Source organism: Lolium perenne, chromosome 5, assembly GCF_019359855.2.
Source record: "Lolium perenne isolate Kyuss_39 chromosome 5, Kyuss_2.0, whole genome shotgun sequence".
In the NCBI taxonomy this organism is placed as follows: Eukaryota; Viridiplantae; Streptophyta; class Magnoliopsida; order Poales; family Poaceae; genus Lolium; species Lolium perenne.
In genome coordinates this window covers 205,241,345-205,261,950 of record NC_067248.2, presented here as the reverse complement: position 1 = coordinate 205,261,950, position 20,606 = coordinate 205,241,345, and the positions used below count along the sequence as shown (strand labels likewise).

At 46.8% G+C, this 20,606-nt stretch overlaps 1 long non-coding RNA gene across 1 annotated transcript; it reads left to right on the top strand.

The window, feature by feature from the left end:
• The first annotated feature begins 19,436 nt into the window (after nt 1-19,436).
• On the top strand, nt 19,437-19,927 carry LOC139831352 (uncharacterized). Its single transcript, XR_011746058.1, has 3 exons — nt 19,437-19,566; nt 19,646-19,756; nt 19,858-19,927. It is a non-coding gene; the product is annotated as an uncharacterized lncRNA (long non-coding RNA).
• Nucleotides 19,928-20,606: the final 679 nt, after the last annotated feature.

Genomic DNA, 20,606 nt, shown 5'->3' with positions numbered 1-20,606 from the left:
TCCTAAATACTGCTATCGCTGCTTGTTTACTGTTTTACTGCGTTACTACTGCTGCAATACTACCACCATCAACTACACGCCAGCAAGCTATTTTCTGGTGCCGTTGCCACTGCTCATATATATTCATACCACATGTATTTCACTATCTCTTCGCCGAACTAGTGCACCTATTAGGTGTGTTGGGGACACAAGAGACTTCTTGCTTTGTGGTTGCAGGGTTGCATGAGAGGGATATCTTTGACCTCTTCCTCCCTGAGTTCGATAAACCTTGGGTGATCCACTTAAGGGAAAACTTGCTGCTGTTCTACAAACCTCTGCTCTTGGAGGCCCAACACTGTCTACAGGAAAAGGAGGGGGAAGTAGACATCAAGCTATTTTCTGGCGCCGTTGCCGGGGAGATCAAGACACGCTGCAAGGGGAGTCTCCACTTCTCAATCTCTTTACTTTGTTTTTGTCTTGCTTAGTTTTATTTACTACTTTGTTTGCTGCACTAAATCAAAATACAAAAAAATTAGTTGCTAGTTTTACTTTATTTGCTATCTTGTTTGCTATATCAAAAACACAAAAAAAAAATTTAGTTACTTGTTTTACTTTACTTAATATCATGCATGTTTTTATTTCACTAGTTTGGCATAATGGACAAGAATGATCTTCTTATTCTATTTCCTAATTTAAAACATGGATTGTTTGATGCGAAAATTAAAAAACCTATGGAATCTTATTTGCATGCTGGTAGTAATATTAGTATGAACGCTTTGAACACCATTGTTGATAATAATATAGAAAGTTCTAAGCTTGGGGAAGCTGGTTTTCATGATCTTTTTAGTCCCCCAAGCATTAAGGAGAAAATTTTCTTTGATGATACTTTGCCTCCTATTTATGATGATTATAATGATAGTGGTCTTTTGGTGCCACCTACTATGAAGAGTACATTTTATGATGATTATAATATGCCTCCTATATTTGATGATGAGAATAATAATGATAGCTACTTTGTTGAATTTGCTCCCACTATTACTAATAAAATTGATTATGCCTATGTGGAGAGTAATAATTTTATGCATGAGACTCATGATAAAAATGCTTTATGTGATAGTTATATTGTTGAGTTTTCTCATGTTGCTACTGAAAGTTATTATGAGAGAGGAAAATATGGTTGTAGAAATTTTCATGTTACTAAAATGCCTCTCTATGTGCTTAAATTTTTGAAGCTATACTTGTTTTATCTTCCTAATCTTGTCACTTTGCTCTTCATGAATTTATTTGTGTACAAGATTCCTCTTCATAGGAAGCATGTTAGACTTAAATGTGTTTTGAATTTGCCTCTTGATGCTCTCTTTTGTTTCAAATACTATTTCTTGCGAGTGCATCATTAAAACTGCTGAGCCCATCTTAATGGCTATAAAGAAAAGAACTTCTTGGGAGATAACCCATGTGTTATTTTGCTACAGTAGTTTGTTTTATATTTGTGTCTTGGAAGTTGTTTACTACTGTAGCAACCTCTCCTTATCTTAGTTTTGTGTTTTGTTGTGCCAAGTGAAGCCTCTAATCGAAGGTTGATACTAGATTTGGATTTCTGCGCAGAAACAGATTTCTATCTGTCACGAATCTGGGCTGTTTTCTCTGTAGAAAAATCAGAAAAATATGCCAATTTACGTGCGTGTTCCTCAGATATGTACGCAACTTTCATTAGTTTTGAGTTTTCTGATCTGAGCAACGGAAGTATTTATTAGAAATTCGTCTTTACGGACTGTTCTGTTTTGACAGATTCTGCCTTTTATTTCGCATTGCTTCTTTCGCTGTGTTGGGTGGATTTCTTTATTCCATTACCTTCCAGTAGCTTTGGGCAATGTACAGAAGTGTTAAGAATGATTGTGTCACCTCTGAACATGTGAGTTTTTGATTATGTACTAACCCCTCTAATGAAGTTTATGAGAAGTTTGGTGTGAAGGAAGTTTTCAAGGGTCAAGAGAGGAGGATGATATACTATGATCAAGAAGAGTGAAAGCTCTAAGCTTGGGGATGCCCCGGTGGTTCACCCCTGCATATTTCAAGAAGACTCAAGCATCTAATTGCAAGCATATCCGCCACAATGTTAAATAACATTTGGGATAGTGGATCACCTTGCCTCAACCCTTTTCATGTCTGAAAGTATTTACCAATGTCATCATTGACTTTAATGGCAACACTCCCACCAAAAACAAAGTTATTAATTAGAGCCCGCCAATCCTCAGAAAAACCTTTCATTTTAAGGGTCTGTTGGAGAAAGGATCACTTGACTTTATCATAGGCTTTTTTAAAGTCGATCTTGAGGATTACCCCATTCAACTTTTTACGATGCATCTCATGAATTGACTCATGTAAGGTTACCACCCCATCTAGGATGTTTCTACCTTGCATGAAAGCAGTTTGAGAGGGACGCACCACTTTATCTGCCACTGAATTTAGTCCAATAGTAGCAACTTTTGTGAATATCTTGAAACAAACATTTAGAAGGCATATTGGTCTGTATTGCTGAATCCGTTCAGCATCAGTAACCTTTGGTAGAAGAATAATTTCACCAAAATTCATACGGAACAGATCCAGTTGGCCATTATGAAGTTCGGGAAACATGTCCAATAGATCAATTTTAATAATGTCCCAAAAGGTTTGGTAGAATTCAGCCGGGAAACCATCGGGCCCTGGCGCCTTGTTGTGTTCCATTTGAAATACCGCTTTTCTTATCTCCTCCTCGGAATAAGGCGAAGTAAGAATGGTGTTTTCCTCAGGAGACACTTGGGGGATATCATCAATCCTGGATTCATCCATGGATACATCAGAATCCTCCGGGGCACCAAAGAGGCTTTTATAGTAAGAAGTAATATAGGACTTTAATTGCTCGTGACCTTCGATCAGACCCTCATCTTGAACCAGAGAATGAATGAGTTTCTTTCTATGGCGGCCATTGGCTACACTATGAAAGTATCTCGTATTCGAATCTCCTTCTAACAAGAACTGGGATTTAGATCTCTGGTACCATTTGAGTTCCTCCTCTCGAAGTAGTCCGACCAACTTTGCATTGTATTGACTTTTAAGTTCAATCTCATGCATTGTTAGTGGACGTACTTCAGCAAGAGCCTCTAAATCATCAATACATGATGCTAGAGTGAGTTTCTCTTTTTTGAGCTGTCCCGCCATTTGCCTAGCCCACCCTTCAAGGTATCTACGCATGGAGCATAACTTATTATTCCACCTTTGGATTGGAGTGCTACCAGTAACAGGTTTGTCCCAAATAAATTTAATCATATCCGAAAAGCCATCCCGATTAATACATCCAAGTTCAAATTTGAACGGACGTCTACGGGACGGCAAGGGTGTACCAGTAGATAACAGAATTGGGGCATGGTCTGACAAAGCTTCAATCCGAGGAAGAACCTGTACTGATACTAGAGGGAATTTAAATTCCCAATCTGAGTCCATCAATACTCGATCCAACTTCTCGTAAGTAGGCTCGGGGAGACTATTCGCCCATGTGAATTGTCTCCCACCCATTGAAACCTCTCTCAAATCCAAGCTGTCAATGACAGCGTTGAATAAGAAAGGCCAGTGGATGTCAAATCTGCCCCTACTCTTCTCATGAGGGTATCTCAGCAAATTAAAATCCCCGCCTATGATGATAGGGTGCGGATTATCCTTCGCTAGATTAACCAACTCCCGAAGAAAAGCAGGTTTATGAACATCCTGGGCAGCACCATATACAGACACCAAACTCCATATGAAATTATCAGACTTATTCCAGATGTGAATCTTAATATGAAAGTCTCCTCCGGAATTATCCAAAATTTCCATGGTTGTAGTTCGAATGCCAACTAATAGGCCACCAGAACGCCCCCGAGGTGGACGGGATACCCAAGCAAAGTCTTCCCCGCCCGACAGGCGATTTAGAAAACTTGTTGAATAGTTCTGTTTGCCCATCTCGGAGATAGCAACAAAATCTAAAACATGTTCCCTAATGCTTCCAGCGATGTGTAAGTGTTTAGCCAAGTCTTTCATACCTCTGCTATTCTTAAACATGCCATTCATTTGGAAACAATTGGAGATTTAGACACTTTAGCCTTTTTATTAGGCCATGCATTACGATTAATGGATGTAAGTATTGATTTACGCTCAGCCTCTTGTAATTCAATACAAGAGCCCAGAGTCGTGTCATCTAGACCGACCTCCGACACCTCTCCAACAAGGTGTGCAAGAAGTTGTCCGTCTGAGATGGCGTACACTTCCTCCCCATCCTCGTCGGAAAAAGAGGTATCTGAGTTACTCGAAAGCGTAGGAGTAAATTTGAGTCTATCAAACTCCATACGTCTCAGAGCATTAGCCGAAACAGCAATAGAAGTAATAGAAGAACCCAACGAAAGCCCCACATTATGCAACTTAGAAGCCATAAGCGGTGTTGGGAAAGATAAAAAAAAAGACTTTGAATTATTAACGGTACCTGAAAAGTCAAGGTTTGACTCCGCCTTGCGACGCATGGCCTTTGCCATGGAGTCTTCATCCGTCACCATCGCCCCATCTATGCCGACCCCATGTCGAGTACTTCGACGAATGGGGGCGACCGCGGAGGTGCCCGAGGTCCGCGAAGTGACTGCAGCCCTAGGGGAGGTGGTAGACGAAGTAGACCCTCCCCTAGCAGGCTCCACGCGAGGGGGTCTAGCCGCGCCCCCAGCTGGAGGAGGTGACGCCACATCGACGTCCAAGCCCATGGCCGCACTAGGCGGCGCCCGCTGGCTCGCCTGGCGGGACGGCGGAGTGGGCGACACCCCCGCAACCGCAACAACAACGGAAGGGGGCTGTCCGAACCAGCCCCGTCGGGTCCAAGCGGTGAAGACGCCGACTGTGGGGGCGGTGTCGGTGAAGAGCCCCCACGAGCGGCGGAAGGAGCAGTGGCCGGCACCTCGGCCTCCCCTCGGTAAGGTGCAGGTGAAGATGCCTGAGGGAGTAAGGGCGACGAAGACCCCCCCTCGCGGCATCACCTCACCCGCATCCGACCGAACATCAGGCTGCATGAGACCCTCTCCGTCAAGCGCTCCCTCGCAAGTAGCCATGTCAGCCACAGCCCGCCTCGCCGCTGCAGGAGTAGTACGAGCGAGAGTACAAACCCGACCTCTGGCTGGCCTGTCCGAGCGGTGACTAGAAGATAAAGCAGAACCAGAACATGTTGCAACAAGAGCCAAACGCAAAGCATCCGTCGACACACGAGGAGTAGCCGCTGCAGAACGCGAAACCTCCAAAGAAGGGCTAACTGCCCTCAACCTGTTCACCGCCTCAAAAGCATGCGGCGTCTGCGGATTAGGATTAAAAGGCGTGATAGCAAACACAGGGGCCATAGCATAAGTAACCCCAGGCGCTGAAGATCTAGATCCTCCCTGCTGAACCTGTGAAGTCCCAGAAGCTGGAGGCCCCACTCTCGGCTCCGAAGTGTCCATAGCGTCATCCCCACCATCTGGAGCACCGTCACCTCCCTCGTCAGAATCATCTTTCTTAACCCAAACCAAAGGAACAAAATCCGGCTCTGGAATATAATCTGCAGGCTCCCTGCGGAAGCGGAACTCAAAAGCCTTAAACTTAACCACATCGTCAGCTTTAGCTATCGGGCGAGCCTCATCACAAGGATCCCCAAGAACCCCAACCTGAAGCATGGCTACCTGAATACGCACCACATCAACATCAACAGTCTTGCCAACAAGAGAACCAACAGCCCACAAACACCGTAATGTATCTGATGTGTATGTTTTCGCCTTTGCTGCATATTTTTGGCACGCAGCAAAGATTTTATGTCCTTTTAGTGGGTGGATTCAAGGGGTCACTAGCGCGGTTATAAGCCCGAGTACAAAGATAAAAGGCATCAAAGAAAAAGAAAAAGGTGAATCACAAGCTTGTAGCCCCTCATCTTCTCCGGTCTGAGAGCTACTTCGATCCAGCTTACCCTCTAGAACATCATTTTGTGCACTTGCGCTCTACGTCTCTCTAGTCTCTCTCCCCAATTCATGTGCACCATCCAAATACACATCTCCGAAAATTCATGTGCTTTTGCAATCCTATAACAATTCACTATACATGGCGTCTCAATTCTGTGTTTTCTTTTTCTATTCCTGCCGATACAAAGAGGCCTAACTTTATGATAAAAACTCAGCATGATGTCACTTCCCATGACAGCGTATTAAGCATAATTAAGTCACAACTAGCGGCGTGTGTAATCCGACCTGGTAAACAGCTGAAAACAGAGGTTGTCTATCAATTTGGCCTTCCTCGTTAAGTCCACTGGCGACCTTCTGGTATCATCATTTGTTAATCAGCAGTATGTCATCGTACGAGGAACTAAAAATCGCATAGTCGATCCCCAAGTTCATCACAATCATGAGGATAGTTCTAAAATGAAAAAAATAGACATACACATCGATATCGCCATGCTTGCATCACGAGCATGCATGCGAGTTGAATCAACCAGAGATCATCACCGGAAATAGGTTGCTAGTAACGCCCTGCTGATCATGTCCAACTAATTTAGCCATCGCCTGACGCATGACAGACAGAAATTACGCAGTTCCGCCTATGGAAGCATCGTATATGCAATGCATCCACGCCTATCTGTCACGAGTTCGCAGCCATGCAAAATTACGAGCGACGACCGTAATGCAGCGCACGTGTGAGGCATGGCTACATCTCAACTTTCATAAATTTGTTTACTAATGAATATGCCATTTATAAAAATACACATATATATATTAATGACTAACTCTATGGACATTAGCACATGTTATTAATAACTCAAAAAAGAGCATCGAATCTCTTGAGTTAGCTATTTATATTGTAAGTGACGTTAGACCTATAAAGAGAGATAAAGTTAGAATTAGGGTCAATATGAACATGGTGTAGTGACATATAATGTCCATAGGACCAATTGCCGGGTGTGTTCATGTGCAACTATGAAGATCAATCAACAAAGAACTAACTAAATATAAGGTTGCTAGGTGTACCAGATTAATGTATGTGGTTTTCTTTACCACATAATTTTATAGCCTCATTTTTTTAATACAAAGTACGACTCCGTGTGTTATGAAGATATATGACGATAGAAGTTTAGATGAAAATATCGTGAAAATTTCCAGAAGGGTGGCCCTCCCAAATGCGATAGTTTCAAAAAATATTCACATCAAGTTTTATGAAACTTTCCAGAAGGATGTGCTAAGATGATTACTATTTAAGATTGTAAATCATTATGTTTGAACCATTTTTATTAGATTTGTAATAATGTATAATCCTATTTCAGTGATCAGCCTATATCGTGCCACATGTATGTATCGTAAATGGAGAGCGTGAATAACTGGATAGATCAGATCAGTTTTCCGAAAATTGGTGTCGTAGTGATATTAGTTTTGTATATTCGGGCCACTCTACATTCTGACTAAAATTCATACCCTTTTAAGCTAAATTATTGCCATACAATTAGATCTATGTTCGGTTTAGAATCCTAACCGGAACCTAATTGTTTTTCCCTGTAGTAAATCTTATTGTGTTTTGTTGCGAAACACGGTACGTATAGATGCAAATGCATACAAACATCTACATAATCTTATTCTATGGACGCATGCATACCCTACCCCATAAACAGCTACGAGATATTGTTTCGAATGTTAACCGGAAAGTTAATAGTAGTTTTTCTTGCGCGTACAATACATGCTCTTGTGCTTGCCCATTGAACTTAAAATTTCATGCACGGCTTATTCCTTTTCCATTTTTAATCTTAATAATTAATGGGATGAATCACTCGCACACGTTATTTCCATGCTATACGTACTTACGACTGCTACATGGAAAAGCAACACAAAAGATGGAGGTTTTCCTTTGTGGGACATAAAAGTAGAGTAGAGGCTAATACGACACCTCATGTGCAGGTAACGCATCTGAACTCCTTTATTTTCAAACGAAGCCTCCCGACTTCTTTTATTTATTTTTTCCTCACGGACGTTGGCACAGACGCCCGGATTTCTTTTATTTTTCTTTCTCACAGATGTGTACGTGTCAAGTATGATACATCGTGTATGTCGCATAAATATAGGCTTGTACATGTTACGTAAAAATGTTTAAATCTTGAATTCTTTTTGATGATGTGGATCAATCGTAGTGTCTCAATTTAAGAACTTTGTATCTTGCTTTTAGTATATATAATAGATCTCAAACCTCATCTTGCGCACTTACACTCTAGGGTCTTTCCGGTCTCTCTCCTCACTCCTGTACGTGAAATTCATGTGTTTGATTCATGTGCACCATCCAAATACACATCTCAGAAAATTTCGGTGTTTTTGAAATCCTATAGCAATTCACAATACGTGGCATCTCATTCAGTATTTTTTTCCTATTCCTACCGATACAAACAGAGGCTTATCTTTATGATAACCTCAGCATTGCTGTCACTTCCCAAGCTAGCATGCCTATCAAGCATAATTAAGTCACAACCAGCGGCGTGTAATAATCCGACCTGGTAAGCAGCTGAAAACAGAGGTTAGCTATCAATTTGGCCTTCCTCGTTTAAGTCCACCGGCGACCTTCTCGTATCATCATTTGTTAATCAGCAGTATGTCATCGTACGAGAAACATAAAAAATCGCATAGTCGCATCCCCAATGTTCATCAATCATTAGGGTACGTAGTGCTAAAAAAAATCAGACATGCACATCACCATGGTGCTAGTAATGCAGATTAATTGACTCGGTCGATGATCGTCCGAGTCTCCAACTAACTAAGCCATCTCGCGTGACAGACATACCAGTCTATGGAAGCATGAAGCATCATATACTGCATATGCAATGCATGACGCCAATCTATCTCCACGAGTTCGCAGCCATGCGGAATTACGAGAGACCGCAATGTAACGCACGTGTGAGGCGTGACTAGATTTCGAGTCTCAAGAGAGCGATTGTAGGTAGCACTGTACAATCGATGACCTGAAAGCAAGGAGGCTAAATATCTCAGCAGAAGACGGCGTCATGGTGCGATCTTGGGGGTCAAGGTCATGTCACTAGTGGAGAAGAGGCCTTTGGACCCAAGCAAATGACCCACTGCTGAACCAAACCGGGTCCAATGCCCCCATTGGACCCGGTTCGTTTCTGCCCAGGACGACCCCACCCGCTGGCGCCTGTCCTGTAGCGGCCTTTGGACCCGGTTTGTCATACAAACCGGGACCAAAGGGTCCACCCGCAGGGCGCGGCAGGCCGTGTCAGCACTGGGAACCCTTTAGTCGGGTTTTTTTTGACAAACCGGGTCCAAAGGCCCCCCTCTGGCTATATAACCTTGCCCCTGCCCAAGTGTGAGCCACACTTAGCCATTTTTTCACTATCTTCACAAGAGGGTGTATTGCTCTCCTCTCTTCTTCACATGCACAAGAGGTGTTCGATGAAATGCTTAAGAAGATTTGCCACTTGAGTTTACACAAATCAAGCCACACTTAACTTGCTTTTTTCTTCTTCATCGAGGTTAACAACTTTATCCTTTTCATCTGCAATTGATAAAATGCATGTGTATATATACATCGTGATGTTCTGTAATGGTTTTGATCAGCTTAATTATATCATGCAGATGAATCGGCAATGGATGTACATTGACCGACGGTTTGACGAGTTCACTGCGGGCCTGGATAATTTTATGGCCGTGGCGGAGGCAAACAAACATGGTGGCTTCATGTATTGTCCATGTGTGGACTGCAAGAATACCGTAAATTACGCTCGCTCGAGTCTCATTCACAGCCACCTTCTGCGATCCGGTTTCATGCCCAGTTACTATTGTTGGACCAAGCACGGAGAAAGAGGGGTTATGATGGAAGACAATGACGAAGAGGAAGAGGATGATGACGGTTATCCCAATTTCCCTGAATACGATGATACTGCGTAAGGCAATGAAGACAATGAAGTAGAAGATCAAGAGGCACCAGATGAGCCTGCTGATGATGATCTTGGCCGGGCCATTGCTGATGCAAGGAGAGAATGTGAAACTGAAAAGGAAAGGTTGGCCTTCGACAAGATGATAGAAGATCACAACAAATTGTTATACCCAACTTGCGAAGATGGCCATAAAAAGCTAGGCAGCACACTGGAATTGTTGCAATGGAAGGCGCAGAACGGTGTCACCGACTCAGGATTTGGAAAGTTGCCGACAATAATTAAGAGGAAGCTTCCAAGGGGTAACGAATTGCCCGCCAAGACGTACGAAGCGAAGAAGATTGTCTGCCCTCTAGGATTAGATGTGCAAAAGATACATGCATGCATTAATGATCGCATCCTCTACCGCGATGAGTACGAGAATTTGGATGCATGTCCGGTGTGCACCGCATTGCGGTATAAGATCGTACGAGATGACCCTGGTGATGTTGAGGGCGAGCGCCCCAGAAGAGGGTTCCTGCCAAGGTTATGTGGTATGCTCCTATAATACCACGGCTGAAACGCTTGTTCGTAAATAAAGAGCATGCTAGGTTGTTGCGATGGCACAAAAAAGACCGTAAGAAAGACGTGATGTTGAGGCACCCTGGCTGATGGCTCCCAATGGAGAAAAATCGATAGAGAGTTCCCAAACTTTGCACAGGATGCAAGGAACTTACGGTTTGGTCTCAGCATGATGGCATGAATCCTTTTGGAGAGCAGAGCTGCAGCCATAGCACTGGCCTGTGACTCTTTGTATATATAACCTTCCTCCTTGGTTGTGCATGAAGCGGAAGTTCATTATGATGCCAGTGCTCATACAAGGCCCGAAACAACCCGGGAACGACATTGATGTGTACCTGAAGCCATTAGTCGAAGAACTTCTACAGCTGTGGTCCCTAGCAGGTGTACGTGTGTGGGACGAGCACAAGCAGGAGGAATTTGACCTAAGAGCGATGCTTTTCGTAACCATCAATGACTGGCCTGCTCTTGGTAACATTTCAGGACAGTCAAACAAGGGATACAATGCATGCACACACTGTTTACATGAGCTCGAAGGTGATTATTTGGAAAAAGGTCAGAAGGTCGTGTACCTGGGGCATCGTCGATTTCTTAGGCTTACCCATCCCGTAAGAAAGAAAGGCAAGCATTACAACGGTGAGGCTGATCACCGGAGGAAGCCTCCCCATCGTGATGGTGTTGATATATTTGGTATGGTCAAGGATCTAGATGTAATATTTGGAAAGGGTCCTGGCGGACGGTCTGTTCCGAATGACGATGCAGGACACGCGCCCATGTGGAAGAAGAAATCTATATTTTGGGATCTACCCTATTGGGAAGTCTTAGAGGTCCGCTCTTCCATCGATGTGATGCACGTGACGAAAAATCTTTGCGTGAACCTGCTAGGCTTTCTGGGTGTGTACGGGAAGACAAAAGATACACCAGAAGCACGGGAGGACCAGCAACGTTGGAAAGACCCCAAAAAGCTGCATGAGAGAGTTAAAGGACGTCATTTATCCAGCTACGCTCTTACAAAAGCAGAGAAGGAAATATTTTTTGAATGTCTTAGCAGATCAAGGTCCCGTCCGGCTTCTCCTCCAATATAAAGGGAATAATAAATATGGAGAAGAAAACATTCCAGAACTTGAAGTCTCATGACCGTCACGTGATAATGACACGGTTGCTTCCGATTGCATTGAGGGGGCTTCTACCGGAAAATGTTCGACTGCCCATTGTGAAGCTATGTGCATTCCTCAATGCAATTTCTCAGAAGGTAATAAATCCAGAAATTCTACCGAGGTTGCAGAATGATGTGGTCCAATGTCTCGTTAGTTTTGAGCTGGTGTTCCCACCATCCTTCTTCAATATTATGACACATCTCCTCGTTCACCTGGTCGATGAGATTTCCATTCTCGGTCCTGTGTTTCTACACAATATGTTCCCCTTCGAGAGGTTCATGGGAGTCTTGAAGAAATATGTTCATAACCGTGCTAGGCAGAAGGAAGCATCTCCAAGGGCTATGGAACGAGAGGAGGTCATTGAATTCTGTGTTGACTTTATTCTCGACCTTAAGCCGATTGGTGTTCTGAATCGCGGCATGAAGGGAGACTAAGTGGAAAAGGCACGCTAGGAAGGAAATCAATGATATGTAGGGACGGGATTTCTTTGACTCAAGCACACTACACAGTCCTACAAAGTTCCACCTTGGTGGCTCCGTATATCGGTGACCACAAGAACTTTCTACGCTCCCAGAACCCGGGGCAGTCGAACGATTGGATTAGACGTGAACACATGTCGACTTTCGGCGGTTGGTTGCAAAAACATCTCCCTGAATAACAAACATATTGAAGATCAGTTGTACTTGCTGGCCCAGACACCATCTTCGACTGTAGTGACTTTCCAAGGGTACGAGATAAATGGGAATACATTTTACACGATCGCCCAAGATAAAAAGAGCACCAACCAAAACAGTGGTGTCCGCTTTGATGCAATAATGAATGAAGGCCCAAATGACACATATTATGGTTACATAGAGGATATATGGGAACTTGAGTATGGACCTTCTTTTAAGGTCCCTTTGTTTAGGTGCAAATGGGTCAACAAAACAGGAGGCGGGGTTCGGGTAGACAAGTTGTATGGAATGACAACAAGGATCTCAACAATCTTGGGTATAGAGACGAACCATTCGTCCTAGCCAAGGATGTGGCCCAGGTTTTCTATGTGAAGGATATGTCTACCAAACCAAGAAAAAGGAAACATAAGGAAACAAATACATCAAACGATGAGCCAAAGCGCCACATAGTTCTTTCTTGAAAAAGAAACATCGTGGGAGTGGAGGAAATGACCGACATGTCCGAAGATTATCATCAGTTTGATGAAATTCCACCCTTCGTAGTGAACATTGATCCAAGCATCAAGTTAAATGATGAAGATGCTCCATGGTTACGGCCGAAGAAGATTAATTAAATGATGAAGATGCTCCATCATCAAGTTAATTGAAGAATGTTCATGGCACAAATGAGTATCTCAACATGGCAATCAATTTCCCATTTATTTTTGTGTAATCATGTAATCGTATGTAAGATATTAAAAGTGGAGATGCGCCACGGAGATTTCCCAACCCTTTCCCCAACACCGTTAGATGAGATGTAGTCGTTCGGGGGGCTTGGCAAGGCGTCTCGATGCTCCTTTTATAGGCACGGCACCTCTTCTACTTTGTCTTGTTCCTTCGACAGGGCGTCGTGCGCTACATGCTTTATCTCATCGAGCAGTGCGTCCACCCATGCGTTCTTATCCTGCCGACATCTTTAGTCCCGGTTGTACCCACCAGCCGGGACTAAAGGTTACCCACACGTCCTTATCCCACCGACAGTTTTGTTAGATGACACAAAAAAGGATCTTTAGTCCCGGTTGTACCCACCAGCCGGGACTAAAGGTTACCCACACGTCCTTATCCCACCGACAGTTTTGTTAGATGACACAAAAAAGGATCTTTAGTCCCGGTTGTACCCACCAGCCGGGACTAAAGGTTACCCACACGTCCTTATCCTACCGACAGTTTTTGGCGCCACTGCGTTCCCGCCTATTTTTCTTCCCGCGCTTTCCACTGCTTCCCGCCTCCGTCCTCCCGCCATTTTTTCACTATATATATGTTGGCTTGGCCTCCATTTACATATCACATCTAGACTCATATCTGCAAACCTCATCACCAGGTCACATGGCTTCCATCGTATCTCTAACCCTCCGGGAGGCGGAGGCGCTTTGCGCGTCGAACTACCCCTGCCCGTCGGGCTACCGCGTCCCTACCGGCTGGTTGCTGAGCGTCGGAGGGGTACCGGTCCCTCCTGTCCCTCTAGGTGTGGCACGCGAGATGGCCATCACGAACCACTACTACTTCGAGCTCACGCCAGAGCAGCGGAGGAATCCCCAGTGGCATCCCGACTACAGCCCGACTTGGGAGAGCTTCTTCATCCCGACGGTGGCCAGTACACGGCGGTGGCGGTGGTGGGCAGGCGGTGGCGGTGGCGACAGTGGCCACTACACGGCGGTGACGGTGGTGGCCAGGCGGTGGCGGTGGCGGTGGTGGGCAGTACACGGCGGTGCCGACGATGGCCAGTACACGGCGGTGGCGGTGGTGGGCAGTACACGGCGGTGGCCCGTACATGGCGGTGGCGGCGGGGCGAGGCACGTGGAAGCGGCGGCGACACGTGGCACGGGGAAGGGACACGTGTGGCGGTGGCGGTGGTGGGCAGTACACGGCGGTGGCCCGTACATGGCGGTGACGGTGCTGGCCAGGCGGTGGCGGTGGCGGTGGTGGGCAGTACACGGCGGTGCCGACGGTGGCCAGTACACGGCGGTGGCGGTGGTGGGCAGGCGGTGGCGGTGGCGACAGTGGCCACTACACGGCGGTGACGGTGGTGGCCAGGCGGTGGCGGTGGCGGTGGTGGGCAGTACACGGCGGTGCCGACGGTGGCCAGTACACGGCGGTGGCGGTGGTGGGCAGTACACGGCGGTGGCCCGTACATGGCGGTGGCGGCGGGGCGAGGCACGTGGAAGCGGCGGCGACACGTGGCACGGGGAAGGGACACGTGTGGCGGTGGCGGTGGTGGGCAGTACACGGCGGTGGCCCGTACATGGCGGTGACGGTGGTGGCCAGGCGGTGGCGGTGGCGGTGGTGGGCAGTACACGGCGGTGCCGACGGTGGCCAGTACACGGCGGTGGCGGTGGTGGCGGCGGTGGCGGTGGCGACATGGCCACTACACGGCGGTGACGGTGGTGGCCAGGCGGTGGCGGTGCGGTGGCTTTTTTTCATTTGAAATAAGGCGGGAATGAAATTTTTTAAAAAAATTGGCCTTTGGACCCGGTTTGTATTACAAACCGGGACTAAAGGCCTTTTTTGCGCGCGCAGCGAAAACGCAGCAAAAAAGACCTTTAGTCCCGGTTTGTAAAACGCACCGGGTCCAAAGGGGGGTCTTTGGACCCGGTTTGTAAAACGCACCGGGTCCAAAGGGGGGGGGCACTATAACTGTCGCCCCTTCGTCTCCGCGGAGATCAATCCCGCGGAGACGAAGGCAACGACGCCGCCAGGCTGCTTCGGTCTCGCCCGCCTGCCGCGCCGCCGCCGTTCGCCGCCGCCGTGCCCCGCCGCCCTCCACGCGCGTGCGCCGCCGCCGCTCGACCACCCGCGCGCCGCCGCCTCCGTTCGCCGCGCGCTCACCGGCGCCCTACCGCCCGCGCGCCCGAGCCGTTCGGCCGTGCGCCGCCGCCGTCGCCTCCACGCCGCGCCGCCCGCGTCGCCCTCCTCCACGCCTACGCCCCGCCACCGCGCCTCCTCTCGGCCGCCTCCTCCTCGACAGCCGCCCGCCTCCTCCGCTCCGGCCGGCAAAGGTGAGCCCCCCCGGCCACACCCCCTTTTTTTTTATATTTTTGTTTCTTATCAAATTTGACATATTAGATATATATTAGATGTATCAAATTTGTTAGTATAGTTGTTAATTAATTAGTATAGTTGTTAGTATATAGTTGTTAGTATATTGTTAGTATAGTTAATTCGAAAAAAATGTTATATAGAAAATAGTGAAATTTATATATGATTTGTTAGTATAGTTGTTAATTAGTATAGTTGTTAGTATATATTGTTAGTATATAGAGTATAGTTAATTAGTATAGTCGGCGCCCCTCAAACGGGTAGTGCCGGCGCTCTCAAATGGTAGTGCCGGCGCTCTCAAACGGTAGTGCCGGCGCTCCTCAAACGGTAGTGCCGGCGCCCCTCAAACGGTAGTGCCGGCGCTCTCAAACGGTAGTGCCGGCGCCCCTCAAACGGTAGTGCCGGCACCCCTCAAACGGTAGTGCCGACGCCCTCAAACGGTAGTGCCGGCGCCCCTCAAACGGTAGTGCCGGCGCCCCTCAAACGGTAGTGCCGGCGCCCCTCAAACGGTAGTACCGGCGCTGACTAAATAGAGTAGTGCCGGCGCCGACTAAATAGTGCCGACGCCCACTAACATAAAAGTAGTAAAGTTATTTTTTAATTTATGTTAACGTTGGTACATATATATATGATTTGTTTTCGTAGCTACGATGCCGCGACAGCGACAGCCGGCGGGCCGTGGTCTGACTCTCACCGAGGAGATGGAGCAGATGGGGGAGGTCCGGGACTGGGCTCCGCCGGGGTGGCACTGGGAGGTCTTAGCTTCCGGGTCGCGCACCTTGGTGCGGAATCCGGGTCCCGTTGTCGACCCGGATATTCTTTGGTGGAGGTCTTATGGGCCACGGTCGTTTCAGAGGGAGCCGGCCCCGCCGGAGGAGGTAGCTCAGCGCATTGAAGCGGAGGACCAGCACGTTCGCCGTTACATGTACGCGTTAGACAACATGTATAGGACCGGATGGAGCGTTATGCGGGGATCTCATGTTAGCTATGCTCCCGTTGTTGTTCCGTGGCTTTGGGGGCACACCCAGCGGCTCAGACCCGGTCGGCGCCTCTAGGACCCGGTCTGCGCGGTTGAGTCGTTGTAGTAGTGATTGATATGTATTAGGGTTAAATAAACATGAACCCTATCTATGTATGCATGTAACTGCAGATTCTGCTTTCAGCACTATATTATCGATCCTTAGTTAAGAACTACACATATGTAACTCCATTTTCAGTTTTCGCATTATCCTTAATTTGATCATATGATGGTTCCTATGTATAGCTTGCAGGTCGTTGTAGAAAGCATGGAGAGAGATGAAATTCAAGAAAATTTCATGGAGGAACTCATAGCAAACGGTACTCTGGATGATCGCGACGACGACGTTATTGCAGATGATGGCGGTGACGATGTCACCGCAACTTATTTGAATGACTCCGGTGAGGGAGCGGAGGATATTGAGGAAGAAGATCCTAGTGGCGCCGGTGAGGAACAAGATCATCATAATGGCTCCCGAACTGTAGTTATCACCGAGGTATATAAATTAATTAAGCCGCTGTTGATCGACTAGATGCATTAACTAATGAAATTGTACTGACTATGAACTATTTATTTTTTAGCCCTCCGGATCGAGCACTTCTTCTGTAAAGTCGAGGAAGCGAGGCCCGGCCAAAAAGTTGGATGACGGTGTTAGGCACGACATCACCCACATCGAGAAGGATGGTAAACCGATTGCTCCAGAGAAAGGTGCAAAGGCATTTATAGCTCAATGAGGAGTGCTTGTTAGGGACCACGTCCCGATCACCGTTCGAGAATGGCACAAGCCGAAGGGACTAGTGCTGTCTGCAGAGGAAGAAGCTCAAGGTCTTTATATCGATGATGTAGCCAAAAACAGCATTATGAACAAGCTCATGTCACATTTCAACATAGTACCCGAAGAGGGGGGTGACGCTGAGAAGGCCAAGATGGAGTAGGCCCTCCGCGAGTTTGGCAAGAAGAAGATGGCCGAACTATTCAAGAGCCACAAGAAAAGATTGCGCCGCCTTATCAAGTTAAAAAAGACTCCGGACAGTGAGAAGGTAAAAAATCACTGGGACGAATTCGTGAAGTACAGCACGGAGTCAGAAGAATTTAAGAGAAGGTCGGAAATAAATAAGGCAAATGCTGCGTTGAAGCTATATCACCAAATTCTGGGTCCAGGTGGATACAGGCTAACCGTCCTAAGTGGCAGGCAGTGAGGCGGAACCGACCAAGAAAGGGATCAGATTAGGGACACACGGTTGGATCGAACGGTGCAAGGAGTGGTTCTACGGGATTGGGGGAACGTTGGATCCAGAACAGGAAGTGCATCTATAAGAAAGCTCATCTCAAGGTTCCCATTGATGCCCTGGAAAAGGCACATAGGGACGTGGAGGCGGGGTTGTTCCAGCCCGAAAGAGAGAACGATGAGCTGACACGCGCCCTTGGGAACAAAGAACACGGCGGACGAACACGAGGCACAGCAGGCTCCGTTCCGTGGAAGTATGGCTTTCCTGCGGAAAGGAAGAGATTTCCTGATAAAAGCCATGAGAGGAGGAAGGCAAGGGAAACAGACCGCCTGGCTAACTTAGAGGAGGGTATGAGCACCATGCAAGCCCAATTAACCATGGTAACCCAAGTACTTACATCTCGTATGGCTCGGGGGCAGGCTGTAGATCCCGCACCGCTCAATGCCATCGCCCGCCGCAATCTCAACCACACCGGAAAAGCAGCGTGGCTTCCTCTCAGCAGTGGATAATGATGATGATGATGACCAGGTGGTCGAGCCTCCTCGCTACCCCCCCGTGGATGATCTCACTGAGAGCCGTCCTTGTGAGCTGCATGTTAAAGTTTTCAACCTATCCTTCAAGGCGGCGGTCGGCATCCTCTTACCTACAAGGTCTTACCATTGCCGTCCGGTCCAAGACGACTTTGCTGTTGTGATGGTGGATGAAGTGTTGAGAGAGTATGAGGGGTTGGTGCTTGAGCACCCTGCAGGTGAAGATGGGGAAATCAAAGAACTGGGAGAAGCCCGTAGAACCACCGTGCAATGGCGGAAGGAGAACATTGTGTTTCCAGGTGAGAAGCCAACAAGCAGGCCACCTCCGCCTCCTCCGCCACCTGTGCAGTCTCCTCCGCGTGATGATTCTCCTCTGCGCGATGATGATTCCCCTATCCATGACCAGTCTCCTCCGCGTGAAAATAATCCGCCGCCTCCTCCTCCTCGTCAGGAGACTCCGCCGCTTCCACCTAAGCAAAAGACGAAGCGGTCCGCGGCACCTCCTACAGCTCCGAAGAGATCATCAACTCCAATGAGGGAACAGACTCCGCAGTTGTTGCCACATGAGCAGACCGAAGAGCAAAAGGCGTTTCTTGCAACTCGCGCCGAAGAAGATGTTTATTCCACCGCAGACGGTGAAGCACTTTGCCGAGACGAGAATGAAGAGACCTGAGCCGAGAGCTGATTATGACCGCTCTCTTGGACAGTCCTCTAGAGCGATGAAAGAAGCAAAAAAGTCGCCCAGCCTTGGACAAAGCAGGACATTCAGGCCGCACCCCACTTCATCGTGGAGCCATATCATGATCCGTAGACGGCATCGATGATCGACCGGGCGGCTAGAGCGCAGGGAGCATCAGTTGAGTACGAAGAGTACTATCCAACGGCTGTAGTGGGATAGAAGCATTGATCCGGATCTGATCTCGTCAAACGTGGCGAGCTCGCGCGTCTAGGGACTCGGATGCGTAGGTGGCATGACCGGTACCTGAAAGCTCGTCGAAGATGTGAAACCTACATCACGGTGTATCTTAGAGATGAGCATTACTTCCGGGGGGAAGACGAGATAAACATTGAGTTAGAAGAACTGTTTCAGTTATTCAATCAAGACGCCCTCGACAAAGCTGTCATCAGTTGCTACTGCCTGTAAGTGATTTATTTGTGTAATTAAGTTTGTAGCTCATTCATTTGCACTAACAATTATCCTCATTATATTCTTTGTGTACGCTATACATTTAATTATGCAGAATGAAGAAGCTGGAATACAAAAGAGGCAAGCTCCTACCGCAGGGGTTCATAGACCCAAACACAGTTCATGAAGTTACGGTTCGAGACTTCGCCAAGGACACAGAGGACAACATCGTAATGTTTTTAGAGAAGCAAGCAGACAAAGAGGATATATTCTTTCCCTACAACTTCAAGTGAGTGTTATATATAACATACATTATGCTTGTGCACCTTCCACTTTATTCTCGTAATCATTGAGCTATGCTTGTGCAGTTTCCATTTTATTCTCCTAATCATTGATCTTCACCTTGGAGTCGTAAACGTCATGGACTCGAAACGTACAGAATATGCGGAATGGGCGGACATGGCTGCCATCCTCCAGAGGTAGTTTCAATCAATTTCGTATTGGCATCTTCATCTGCTCTAATTCGAAGATATCATCAACTAATCAATTACTCATTTACTCATTATTTTTTGCCGGGCAGGGCTTGGAAACGGTTCATCAATACTGTTCCGGGTGAATGGAAACCGGAGCTTACATTTAGAGATTACCCTCTAAGTAGTACTATATATATAGCTATGTCCGTGAAACTTTATATATGATATTTACTTTCAATACGATGCTTGATTATTAGTTTGATCGAACTATTTTTTCGTAAAGTGTATGAGGCAGGAAAAAGGGAATAACTTATGTGGATACTACGTCTGCACCTTCATGCGTGACATGTCCTGTCCCAAGGGTGGGGATGCCCAAATACACCACACTCGTGTACGATAACAAATTTTCACAATTAATCTTAATTAGTACCATCTATTGTATTGAGTTCCATTCATATATTGATCTCCTTTTTTAAATATAGATGACACGCCTGCGGGACACTCTCATAACAGCGGATCAAATAAAAGCAATTCAAGAGAAAATCGCGGGATTCTTTATTACCGAGGTCCTTACCCCAGGTGGAGAGCACTATCGGAAGATCGTGACGGCGGAGGATATTCGTTCAGGAAAAGTTGTATTGTAAATATGCATGCATTACGTGTACTGTGTTGACTATGTCGTGTACTGTTGACGATGTCTATATATATTCATGACGATTTTTTGTGGTTTCTTGAATGATATATATATGCATTGCTGAAACTCTGCCGCGGCAAGGGAAACAGATCGTTTCTCTGCCGCGCAGAGAAACGCTGTACAGCCCAAATCTGTGCCGCGCAGAGAAATAGCAATTCTCTG